At 34.6% G+C, this 13,525-nt stretch overlaps 1 non-coding gene across 1 annotated transcript; it reads left to right on the plus strand.

Moving 5' to 3' along the window:
• Positions 1-1,042: 1,042 nt before the first annotated feature.
• LOC131834930 (U6 spliceosomal RNA) lies at positions 1,043-1,152 on the plus strand. Its single transcript, XR_009355022.1, has one exon. It is a non-coding gene; the product is annotated as a U6 spliceosomal RNA (small nuclear RNA).
• Positions 1,153-13,525: the final 12,373 nt, after the last annotated feature.

Consider the following 13,525-nt stretch of genomic DNA (forward strand, 5'->3'; position numbering starts at 1 on the left):
GAAGGCATAACAATCTTTAATTTGTATTCACCTAACAACAGAGTTATCAAACTGCATGAAGCAAAATTGATAGAACTGAGAAGAGAAATACATAAATCCACTATCATTGTTGGAGACATCAATACACCTCTATCAGAAATGAACATATCCAGCAGGCAGAAAATCAGAAAAACACAGGTGAACTATACAACACCAACAATCAACTGGATATAATTGATAGCTATAGACTATTTCATCCAACAACAACAGAATATGCATTCTTCTCAAGCTCACATGTAATATTCACCAAGATAGACCATATTCTGGGCCATAAAAAAGCACCTTAATTTAAGACAATAGAAACAAATAATGGAATAACAAATAAATAATGTGCTGCTTAATCTCCACATATTTTGGAAAGTCCCAAAATATGTGGAGATTAAACAACACATTTCTAAACAACAGAGGGATCAAAGAAGAAATATCAAGAGAAATTTTTTTTTAATATTTCTAATTAAATGAAAACGAAAGCACAATTTATCAAAACTTGTGAGATGCAGTGGAAATAGGGCTTTGGGGGAAATTCATAGCACTGAATGCATACACACACACACACACATATATATATATATATATATTTTGGACAGAGAGAGAGAGATCACAAGTAGGAAGAGAGGCAGGGGAAGCAGGCTCCCCGCTGAGCAGAGAGCCCAACATGGAGCTCGAGCCCAGAACCCTAAGATCATGACCCGAGCTGAAGGCTGTGGCTTAACCCACTAAGCCACCCAGGCGCCCCGCACTGAATGCATATATTTTTAAAAAGATAAGAGTGGGCGTCTAGGTGGCTCAGTGGGTTAACTGGCTGCCTTAAGCTCAGGTCACAATCCTGGAGTTCTGGGATTGAGTCCCACTTGGGGCTCCTGGCTCTATGGGAGTCTGCTTCTCCCTCTGACCTCCCTTTTCATGCTCTCTCTCACTCTCTCTCAAATAAACAAATAAAATCTTAAAAAAAAATTAAAAAAGATAGAAGAGTTAGAAGAAAGGAAGTAATAATTAGAGCAGAGTGCTCACTTCAGCAGCACATGTACTTAAAAAATGGGAATGATACAGAGAAGATTAACAAGGTCCTTGTGCAAGGTTGACATGCAAATCTGTGAGGTGTTCCACATTTTTTCACCATAGTATACCCCTGAAACTAATTATAACACTGTGTGTTAAATATATTGGAATTAAAATAAAAAACATAATAAAAATTGTCATAAATTACCAAAAAAAAAAAGAAGAAGAATTAGAGCAGAAATCAAAACAGAAGAAACCAAGAGATCAATGGAGAAGAAAAAAACAACAAAATCAAAAATTAGATCTTTGTGGGCGCCTGGGTGGCTCAGTGGGTTAAGCCGCTGCCTTCGGCTCAGGTCATGATCTCAGAGTCCTGGGATCGAAGTCCCGCATCGGGCTCTCTGCTCAGCAGGGAGCCTGCTTCCCTCTCTCTCTCTCTGCCAGCCTCTCTACCTACTTGTGATCTCTCTCTGTCAAATAAATAAATAAAATCTTTAAAAAGAAAAATTAGATCTTTGAAAAGATGAATGAACTAAATAAGCTTTTAGCCAGACTAACAAAGAAAACCAGAAGCAGGAAACTAATTATTAATTATTTTCAGAAATGAAAGAAGGGACATCATTACAGATTCTATGGTCATTAAAAGGATAATGGAGGGGGAGCTTGGGTGACTCAGTTGGTTAAGTGTCCAGCTCTTGGTTTCAGTTCAGGTCATGATCTGAGGGTCAAGATCAAGCCCTGAATCAGTCTCTTTGCCGAGCAGGGAGTCTGCTTGGGATTCTTTCTCCCTCTTTCTCTGCCCCTTCCCCTGCAGGTTCCCTACATCTCTCTCTCTCTCTCTCTCTCTCTCTCAAGTAAATAAAAAAAAAAATTTTTTAAGATAATACAGGAATACTATGAACAACTCTATTCCCACAAATTTGATAAATAAGATGAAATGGATCAATTCTTTGAAAGTCATAATTTTCCTAAACATACACAAGAAGAAATACAAAATCTGACTAGGTCTCCATCTATCTTGTAAAGAAATTGAATCCAAAATTAAAACCTTCTAAAACAGAAAACACCAATCCTATATGGGTTCACTGGTGAACTCTACCAAATATTTAAGGAAGAAATTATAACAATTCTTTACCATCTCTTTCAGAGAATAGAAGCAGAGAGAATGCCTCCTAATTCATATCCATATACCCAAACCAGACAAAGACATTAAAGAAAATAAAATTATAGACCCATATCTCCTATGAACATAGATGCAAAGATCTTCAACAAAATATTATTTCCTATGCCACCAATGAATAAGTGGAATTTGAAATTAAAAATACAATACCATTTCCACGGTACATGAAATATGTAGGTATAAATCTAACAAAGTATGTACAAAATCTGTATGAAGATGAACTGATGAACAAAATAAAAAAAGACCTAAAGAAATGGAGAGATAGTCCATGTTCAGGGATAGAAGGATTCAATATTGTCAAGATGTCTTTTCTTCCCAACTTGACGTATAGATGTGATGCAATTCCAATTAAAATTCCAGCAATTATTCTGTACATACTGATTCTAAAGATTATATACAGGGGTAAAATATCCGGACTAGCCAACACAATATTGAGGAGCAAGAACAAAGTTGGAGAATTGAAACTACTGACCTTCAATATTTATTAAGCCACAATAATCAAGACAGTGTGGTATTGTGAAAGAATAGACAGTGGAAAGCCCAGATGAATCTAGACATAGACCTTACACCCTTCACAAAAATAAACTTGAAATGAATCACAGACTTAAATGCAAAATGCAAAAGTATAAAACTCCTAGAAGAGGAGTGCCTGGGTGGCTCAGTGGGTTGAAGCCTCTGCCTTCAGCTCAGGTCATGATCCCAGGGTCCTGGGATCGAGCCCCGCATTGGGCTCTCTGCTCAGCAGGGATCCTGCTTCCTCTTCTCTCTCTGCCTGCTTCTCTGCCTACTTGTGATTTCTCTGTCAAATAGATAAATAAAATCTTAAAAAAAAAAAACTCCTAGAAGATAACATAGAATAAATCTAGATGACCCAGTATGACAATGACTTTTTTATATTCAGCACCAAAGTCACAATCCATAAAATAATTGATAAACTGTACTTCATTACAATTAAAAACTTCTCTGTGAAAAACAATGGCAAGAGAATGAAAAGACAAGCCATGGGTTGGGAGAAAATATTTAATATATATCTGATAAAAGAGTGTTACCCAAAATATACAAATAACTCTCAAAACTTAATAAGAAAAACAATCTAATTTTAAAAATGGGCCAAAGACCTTAGTAGACATCACACCAAAGAGGATACACAGATGGCAAATAGCCATATGAAAAGATGCTCAACATCCTAAGTCATTGAGGAAATGTGAATGAAAACAGCAGTGAGATACACTACACATCTATTGGCACTTATGGCCAAAATTCAGAACCCTGACATACCAAATTCTGGCAAGGATGTGGGAAAATGAAAAGTCTCATTCATTGCTGATAGAAATGCAAAATGATAGAGTTTGAAGATTTCTTACAAACTAAACATACTCTTACTGTATGACCCAAAGGTGTTGAAAACTTATATCTACATAAATATCTGGACACAGATAGCAGCTTTATTCATAATTGTCAAAACAACCAAGATGACCTTCAGTAGGAGAATGGATAAATAAACTGGTACATCCAGATAATGAAATATTATTCAGTATTAAAAAGAAATGAACTATTGGGGCACCTGGATGGCACAGTCGATTAAGCATCAGACTCTTGGTTTTGACTCAGGTCATGATCTCAGGTTCAGGAGATCAAATCCCACATCAATCTCCTGGCTCAGCATGGAGTCTGCTTCAGACTCTCTCTCCCTGTCCCTCTGCCCCTCCCCACTGGAATCGCTCTCTATAAAGTAAAGAAATAAATCTTTAAAAAGTCTAAAAAAAAAAAAAGAACTATCAAGCTATGAAAAGACATAGAGGAAACTTAAATGAGCATTACTAGTGAAAGAAGCATATATGTAAAGGTTTTGTACTATATGATTTCAACTATGTGACTTTCTAGAAAGGCAAAATCATGAGACAATAAAAAGATCAGTGGTTGAAGAGTTGGGGGTGGCTGAGTTAGGGATGCATGGGCAGAACAAAGAGGACTTTTAAGATGGTGAAAATACTTTATGTATCGTAATGATGGACATATGTTATTATACATTTGTCTGAACCTCTAGGATATATGACACCAAGATTGGACCCTGATATGTAACTATGGACTTTGGTTGATTATGATCCTAGTTTATCAATTGTAAGAAATGTCCTGTTCTGGGGGGGATGTTGGTAATGAGGGAGGCTATGCATAATGAGGGTAGAGGCTATATATGAAATCTCTGTATCTTCCTCTTAATTTTGCTGTTAACCTAAAATTGCTCATAAAAAGTCTTTTAAAAAAGCAAAAACTATATCCAAGTATGTAAAATCCTAAGTGTATCCCAATTTCTGGTGTGATAAATATAATGAAAAAAGTATAGATGATTGTTGAAGCAATTATTAGCTTTAGTTGACCATTTTTAGTGTCACATTTACCCAGCTATTATTTAAAGTGACACATCTAAGCAGCTAATATAATCCTTTTACTTACAGGTGACAGAAATCAAATATGACATATATTAAGCAAACAGGATAATTTATAATATGGATATAGGATTTTCTCACCCACCCCAAGGATTGGAACTTGGTATCAAGCAGAAGAAGAGATCTGGACTACATCTGACCTAGCACCTTTCATATGGAGGAAAATTTAGTAAGTAGCAAGCATTATCAAGCAACTGCTTAGTTCATAAAATGGAGATGCTTTGATTGTTCAGATGGACCATTCTGTTCTTGGATCACATCAAAGAGGTTTTTTTTGTCAGTAATTATAACAAGTTATATAAAAACTGACACTCTATCATGTAATACCACATTTAATTCTTGTAACAACACTGAAAGGTAGGTGCTATGATTTCCATGTTACCAATGTGGAGGATACAGCTTTAAAAAGTTCAATGATATACATGTGGGTAAGAAGATGGAGAGTAATAGTGTTAAGGTTTAAATTCTTTCTGCATGCAAAATCAGTGTTAATTTTATTCCATATAGTCATGAAACAATAATGTCGGTAAATTTCATTTTGGAAATTCTGAAAAAAACATAGTGATTCTCTGTATCTGTTGTCAATTATATTCATTTTACACCTTGCTCAAGCTTGGGATTGTTAAATTAAAGAAATATATACTCAAGGTGCCTTCCTGGTTCAGTCGAGAGAGCATGGAACTCTTGATCTTGGGATCATGAGTTCAAGTCTCATGTTGGAGGTAGAAATTACTTAAAAATAAAGAAGCAAACAAACTTTAAAGAAAGAAATATATAGTTGTAAACACTGTGGATATAGGCAACTTGGAGTTAGCCAGTCTTGATACACATACTCTCTTCTCACAAGGATTTTTAAATTTCTTTAAATACATTCTGAAAGGAGAATTTAGAATAAACTTTGTAAATGCCTGACAGACTGGGATTTGGTTTTGTGAAAAGAGGGAGATATTAGAAAATTCCATTTTTAGTCAAACTAGTGTAGCATAGTCAGCATTCTGCTCTTTAGAGTAATGTCAAGAGACAGGCATATTAGGCCCTGTATGTAATGTTACCTGCAAGAAGTTAAGACATCTTCTAAAATATCTCTTAACTTCATAATGCATTTGACTTTCATGTACTAAGAACTTTTATTTTAAATCTTTTGAACCAATATCATTAATTCCTTTTTCTTCTCTTGGAAGTAGAAAATACAAGTTGGGGGTGCTGCTCACAGGACACAACATTACTTATATAGTATTCTTGCCAAAAACTTTAACCTAATCATGAGGAAACAATCAGGGAAATTCAAATTGAGAAACATTCTGCAAAATAATTTGCCTGAAGTTTAAAAAATGATCAATGACAAGAAAAATGAAAAAGGCTGGCTGACTGTTCCCTGTTAAGAGCTGAAAATCAGTAAATTTTAATATGTATTTGTGTGCCCCACTGTATTTTAAACCTGCTACTTGCCTGGCTCAGGCATTGACTCTGGGGACACCAGCAATCAGTTTCTGTTCTTCAGAAACTTACTACTTTTTTTCCTTGCAACTGTTCAAATCTTCTTTACTAAATATTGCTTACCTATAGGTCAAATAAAATATTGATATTATGTGTATATATACATGTGTGTGCTTTATGTGTTCTGTACTTACCTACTCACGTACCTTATGTGTGGTTTTGGTAGAAGAGGAATAACAAATAAGAGTGTGAATTCAAGTAAGAGCGAAGGCTCAAATGTAGTGAAAATAACATGGGCTTTAGAACAAGACAGTTGTCCCTTGAATCTTGGTTCTGACCCACACTGGCTTCTGACCATGGTTGAAACATGGAACTATCTATGGCCTTCAAGGATGGTTTTAAAGAGAATGCCTTACACTTAAAGTGGGTTTTCTGTCAATATTAGGCCTCCCTTTCTTCTTCTACTTGAAAAAGTATAAAAGTATTAATAACTAATATTTTTCAAGGTCTTATTATATACTTAGGCCATGCATGAATAGGGGTTGCATGTATTAATAGCACAAGACAAGAGGTTGACTGGATAAGAGTAGGGGCCCTAGAACTAGCCTTCCTTGGTTCAATTCTTAACCAATAACTAGCTTCATCATTCAGGAGGAGTTACTTCACCACTCTATGCCTCAGTTCTCTCATCTTTAAAGTGGGAAGAAAAGAACAGTATTTTCCTCATTAGGGACCTGTGAGGATTAAATGAGATAAAAAGCTAACGTATGTTAGCTTTTATAAAGTGTTAAAATCTCATTCAATCCTCTTAGTAGCCTGTTGAGTTAGATAAAATTACTCCTCATATTATTTATATGATACTGATCATAGCGAGGTGAAATAATTTGACCTAGGACACACAGTAAAAAATGGAATTAGGACTTGATTCTTGTCTGTTATTAACTACACAAATTTCTCCTTAATTCTCTCCAGGCTAATCTAACAGATTAGAGAGGGGATTTTTTAAATAGTCTGATATAGGAACTTGTCAAAAAGCTTTCCAAAAGTTTAAATATAGATTTTTTCTCTAAATACCCTTAGTCATGCTTATTTATCCCCTCAAACAACTCTAGTGAAATCAACAAACATCATTTCTTGTGCAGAAGTCATGTTGACTTATCCATGCTGAATTATTCTCTTCTGGTTATTCAGCTGTGCTGCCCTTTCACCAATACCTCAGAAAAATTGCAAGGCTGACTAAAATTTGAAAAGGAGGGTATGAGCTTGGACATATCATTTCACCTCCTTGAAATGGAATTTGGACTAGATAAACTGGAAGCTTCTTTCCAGCTCTAAAATTCTATGATCCTACCTGTGGAATCATCATGATTATGGATGTAATGACTGAGACCCTCTTTTCCTCTTGCTTTAGGGGCCCTGCTGAGGCACCAATCCATTGATTTGATAGTATACTTCCATGTATGTTTGTTTTCTTCTAATTCTTTTTTTTTCTTTTTTCTCCCAATTTTATTGACATATAATTTACATACAGCACTGTATAAGGTAAGGTGAAAAACATAATGATTTGACTTACTTATATTGTGAAATTCTGATGGATTAGCATCCATCATATGGTCATTTCTTTTCTGCTAGAAAATCTATTCTTCTAATTCTTTAGGGTACGAGACAAAATGAGACAAAAGGTAAGTAAGGAAAATGTACAAAAAAGACATATTAATGTTAAGTAGCAAAGGGAATTTCAGAGGGGAAAACAAGGATTTGATATCATTCATTTTAAATTGGGCTTCCTTATTTGGTCATTATTTTGGTATTCTGTGCCCTTCCTTTATTGAACATATCATTCCTTCATTTAGTATTCAAATAGTACTGTAACAGAAGTTCCAAAAAGGCAGAGCTGATATCCAAATTTGCAGGACATTATGGTGTTTCTTTTAAATACAACACATATTTTGTTTCCTTCCCTTCGATGGGAAAACTGTCAATGGTTCCATGTTTCCCTGTAAAATTAGGCAAACTAGGATCATTGTTAGGAACCACCCTACAACACCTCCAGAAATGACCATAGTTTATCCAATAAACACATTCCAAGAAAAAAAACTGAGTTTATTAAATATATGTTGTACATTCTGAATTGTTGCATATGTGGGGCTTACAGAAATCCAAAGTTTAGAGACTTCCCTAAAAAAAAAAAAAAAAAAAAAAAACCTTAGTTAGTGAAAAAAAATTTTAATTATAATATGCCTGAAAACTATGCTATGACAGACATATAGAAGATGTTCTGGAAGCATAGAGGATGAACATCTGGCTGTTTGCTAAGAGAGGTACATGAGTTTTGCAAAAAAAAAAATAAAAAAAAGGAATTGTTAAAAACAAAAACAAAAACAAAAAACTCCATGGTCATTGGTCTGCTTTTGAGATGAAGTTTCCAGAAAGAGGGACCAGCATGTGCAAAAAATGAAAGAAAGGCATATTTGGAAAACTAATTCCATATAAAAGGAGTTTAGAGTGATTGTGATCCAGTGGATTAAGTTGAGTATGGACAGGTTGCAGGAAGCAGATTATGAGGAATTTCACATGTCCTACTAAGGATTGTCCAGGAGTTCATAAAGTATCATTGATGGGTTTTAAGCAGTTGAATGAAATGATCTGATCTGTTAGCAGTGTGCATTTCCCATCATAAGAGAACATTTTGGAAAGGGTCCCAATGATCTTGTTCAGCTAATCAATTTCCAGGGCTTAATATGGTATCTAAAATATGGTAGATTCTCTATGAATGTCTATAAGACACTAAATAAATGAATCAATCAATTAATGAAGGAACTAAGCTAGTTAGAAATAAATCTAATGAGATTTACTTTAAAACATAAAACTGTAAAGCAACGGGCACCTGGGTGGCTCAGTGGGTTAAGCCTCTCTCTGCCTTCAGCTCAGGTCATGATCTCAGGGTCCTGGGATTGAGCCCCGAGTCACACTCTCTGCTCAGCAGGGAGCCTGCTTCCTCCTCTCTCTCTGCCTGCCTCTCTGCCCACTTGTGATCTCTCTCTCTCTCTCTCTCTCTCTCTGTCAAATAAATAAATAAATAAATAATAAAATTTTTTAAAAACAACAACAACCACTTAAAGCAAGAAAAGGGGTGGTTCGGGAGGTAGATGAAATAAAATTGTTCAGGGATACCTGGGTGGCTCAGTCAGTTAAGTGTCTGACTTTAAATTTTGGCTCAGGTCATGATCTCAGGATTGTGAGATTGAACCTGCATCAGGCCCAGTGCTGGGCATGGATCCTGCTTAAGACTCTTTCACTTCCTCATCCCCATTCTGTACTCTCTCTCTAAAAAATAGGGGCACCTCCTGGGGTAGCTCAGTCCATTAAGCCTCCAACTCTTGATGTCAGCTCAGGTCAGGATCTCAGGATCCTGGGACTGAGCTACACATCAGGCTCCATGCTCACTGGGGGAGTCTGCTTGAGGATTCTCTCTCTTCCTCTCCCTTTGCCCTTCCCCCCACCCCCACTTGTGTACGCACTCTCTCTCTCTCTCTCAAATAAATCTTTTTTAACAACCTCAAATAAATTAATTAAAATAAAATTGTGCAAACATAAATAATCATGAATCTGGGAATCTAGTACCTAGTGGATCATATTTCTATTTTCTTTACTTTTTTGAATGTTTGATATTTTTCCATGATAAAGAAGTTTTAAAAAACTGATCCTGAGCTAAGGCAACTTGATTTCCAGACTTCAAATGTTAATGTGTTGAAGCATAAATATTTCAGTTAAAAAGAACTAAGCTTTCAAAGAATGATAATATATATTTGTAACTTAAAAAAAACTGAAAAGAAAAATCTTAAATACTGTAAAAATGTTTGGAGTTTTAATGTAATTCTTGACTCTATGTTTGTAAGCTTCCATACTCATTATGGTTAGAGAATTTCTTAACTGAAACCTCTTTATAGCTTATATTATAAAACTGAAACTAATCTGTTAGAAATTCATAGTTAATTTTTTGTATGAAATCGTACCTTTATTCCAAAAAGGGTTGTGAAAGAAATGCTTTCACATTAATCTATATCACAGTCAACTGATTTCACAAAAATTTTTGTTGTTAATTTTGCAGTTACTGAAAATAAGTTGATGGAATTTATTCCTGCTAGTATTTATAAAATATATACATTTACTACTAAAAGCATTTGGGTTAAAACACAGAAAAATATAGTCTAGTATACATATATAAGTGTATCATTGTTTCTATTTCGAGAATGTGAATTCATTATATTAAATTTGAATGGTATGTATAGCCACTGATTCCTATCTTTCGCAGTCCATTCAATAAATTGAGGTATTCCTACTGAATAAAATCAGGTTTTAATAACTGACAATTTCTGGAGATTGGCTAGTCTATCGCTGAAAACTTTTTTCTTCCAGATGCAACTTTTGCAGCGGGGGTGCAGTTTCAGCAACTCCATATTAGCTGTCACATCTACAATCAGTCTCTGGTGAGCTGGGCATCTATCTCCATGCACTATACTGAAGTACACAATAATGAGGGTCAAACTGCAAGCTGGTTTAAATGATGGTTCTTCAGCTGATGCACATAGAAAAAGTAAGCATGCTACAAAGAGGATACCATAGAAGTAGGAATGGCATGTGGAAACAAGGGACAGATATTAAAGGTTGACTTTTAGTCCTTATATCAACTTGTATAATTTTTTTTTCAGGAAAAAGAAACATGGTTTCGTGTGCCTAGGTGGCTCAGTTGGTTAAGCAACTGCCTTCGGCTCAGGTCATGATTCTGGAGTCCCAGGATAGAGACCCACATTGGGGGGAGGGAGATCCTTGCTCAGCAGGGAATCTGCTTCTTCCTTTGACCCTCCCTGCTCTCATGCTCTCTTTCTCTCTCAAATAAATAAAATCTTAAAAAAAAAAAAATGAAAAAAAGAAACGCAGTTTATTTTTCTTTTTAACATTTACAAGGTAAGTTTCTATCCAAATAGTCTCAATAATGAAAAGGAAAAAAATAAAAAACCACATGAGAAAATGGCTGATTAAAAGGAAAATGACCTTTGTAATTATTACCTTGATAGAAGAATGCTAGGTTAATAGGCATTAGGAAAAAAATATATATCTTATTATTGTGCCATGGAAAGTTACCATTGTGAATTCATCAAAGATTCCCTTAAAAAAAATTTTTTTAGGCATGATGCGACCTGACCCTGCAAATGAAGTAAGTCTCCCATACTAAATATCTCAAAGAGGTTAAGTTAAGCAATATGTGATATGATCACAGAGTGGTTTGAGAATATAAGTTATCTTCAGCCACTATCAGATTGGAAAACTTTACAAATCTGAGTCTGAAAGATGCATCAATTTACCCAAAGAGTAACTTCTAAAAAATCCGTAACTCCTCTAAATCAGCAAAATCTAATATCTAAAGAGGTCACATTTATCCTGACTTTGGCAAAAACGCGGAAATAAAAATTTAGTAATACAAAAATACAAATACACACTTCACAAACAGAAAATGCCTGTTACTTAGCACCTGATTTCTTTTCTTATGGAAATGTAAAGGAAGGCTTTTCTTCTACCTTTTTACACAAATTGTATAAATTATTTCTCTAGTCTCTTGTGTAAGTAATCAGGAGAGCTGAAAATAAAATATTTTGATGTGTGACAGTGTCAACTATAAGAAGAATAGATCCTCTTTATATTTTTAGAGCTCTTAGGATATATGCATTACTTACATATCTTAATAGGTTTGGTTCACCATTGGAAACTAAAGTTTCAGTGATGGAAGAGAAAGAAAATTTTAGAGAGACACTGAAAAAAACTGAAAATGTGGGGATATCGGGGAAAGATGGAAATCTTACACATTCACTTACCAAAAAAAAAAAACCCAAAATACTGAAGGACAAAAATAAGCATGAAGTATAATCTATGCATACCAGAGAGGTAAGGATGTCAAGACATTTAAAAAGGCAATATATTTCTTCTTTCTCATATGATATGACTTACTCAATATTCTTAAGAAAAATGTTCCCTAATTATGTTCAGTGAGATCACTTCTGATAACTGCTAAGAGAAAAATAACACATATGTGCTTACAAGGAGATTCCATTTAAAGGCTATATTAGTTTTTCTATAACTCATTGTCATCTGGCCAGTTTTGATGAGCATTAAAAAAATCTACTGTAACCATTTCATCTGTACCCATATTTTTATGTGCTCAAACATAAGCATGAAAACTATGAATGCAATGGGATTTGTAGGTGTAATCTCAAAATCAAATTACAAACTTTTCTTAAATTTTGAAAACACACATCTCAGTTGAAAGGATCTACTTGTTATCATTATTTTGAATTTTATAATTGTATAATAGAATGTATTCTTTGGGTTAATCACTATTTCAACATATGTAAGTATACCCATCAAAGAGAATAAAATAACAGAAGCATAAGTTAAGGAGATCTTTACCAGGTATAGCTACACAAGAAGAAAAATAAAAGCAGTTTGCAAGTAAGGTGGTATATTTAGACAGGCCTTTCTGTAGGAATTCAGAAAATGGGAACACTTTTTTATTACAACATCAATTTAAATCTAACCTGGCTGCATTCTCAATTTTGAGTTGGATATTACTTTCATACACATCTTACTCTCATAGTTGAGTCTCAGACTTGTGGGCATCTATCAGTCAGATCTTACTCTTTAAACAACCATTCTCCTTCTTCACCAACAGTGTCTACTTTGTGTCCTTGATTCTGAGTATCATTATTATGTAAAGATTGATTCCTCACTAACTTATCATATAAACCTCCCCCCCTTTCCTTTTCATTAATAAAATAATTTTTCTTCTTTAGGGTTTTCAACGTTTATCAATTCAGGCATATGTAAAGGCAAGTGACTAGTTAACGCTTGTCCTCAAATCCCATCTTTATTTTATTTTATTTATTTTTTTTTAATTTTTTATTTTTTATAAACATATATTTTTTATATACATATATTTTTATCCCCAGGTCTGTGAATCACCAGGTTTACACACTTCACATCTTTAAATCACTGGTAATTGTATGCCTCATCTGAGACACCATTACTAGCAACTTGCAAAGCCTCTGCATCTCTTCCCCAATCTACCTTCTCTTTTCCACTCTTCTGTGTTCAGTTCAACCCACTCTTGATCCATCAGACATCTGCATATGATAGAACATGCCTACAGACTTCTCCTTTAAGTTTCCTCCCATCTGGAACAGCTTTTTCTACTTCATCCACTGTGCTGCTCCAAATCTTGTGGGAATATGTTCTAAAATTGCTTTTCTTCTTTAATCTTTATAATTGTACTGTTAACTCATGAATTGATGTTAAAAATATAAATAAGTCCATGAAATTATGAATTTTTTGTGGAAACTAAGACTTAAATACAAAAAAAAAATCTAAG

The sequence above is a fragment of the Mustela lutreola genome, chromosome 6, assembly GCF_030435805.1.
Source record: "Mustela lutreola isolate mMusLut2 chromosome 6, mMusLut2.pri, whole genome shotgun sequence".
Taxonomy (NCBI): domain Eukaryota; kingdom Metazoa; phylum Chordata; class Mammalia; order Carnivora; family Mustelidae; genus Mustela; species Mustela lutreola.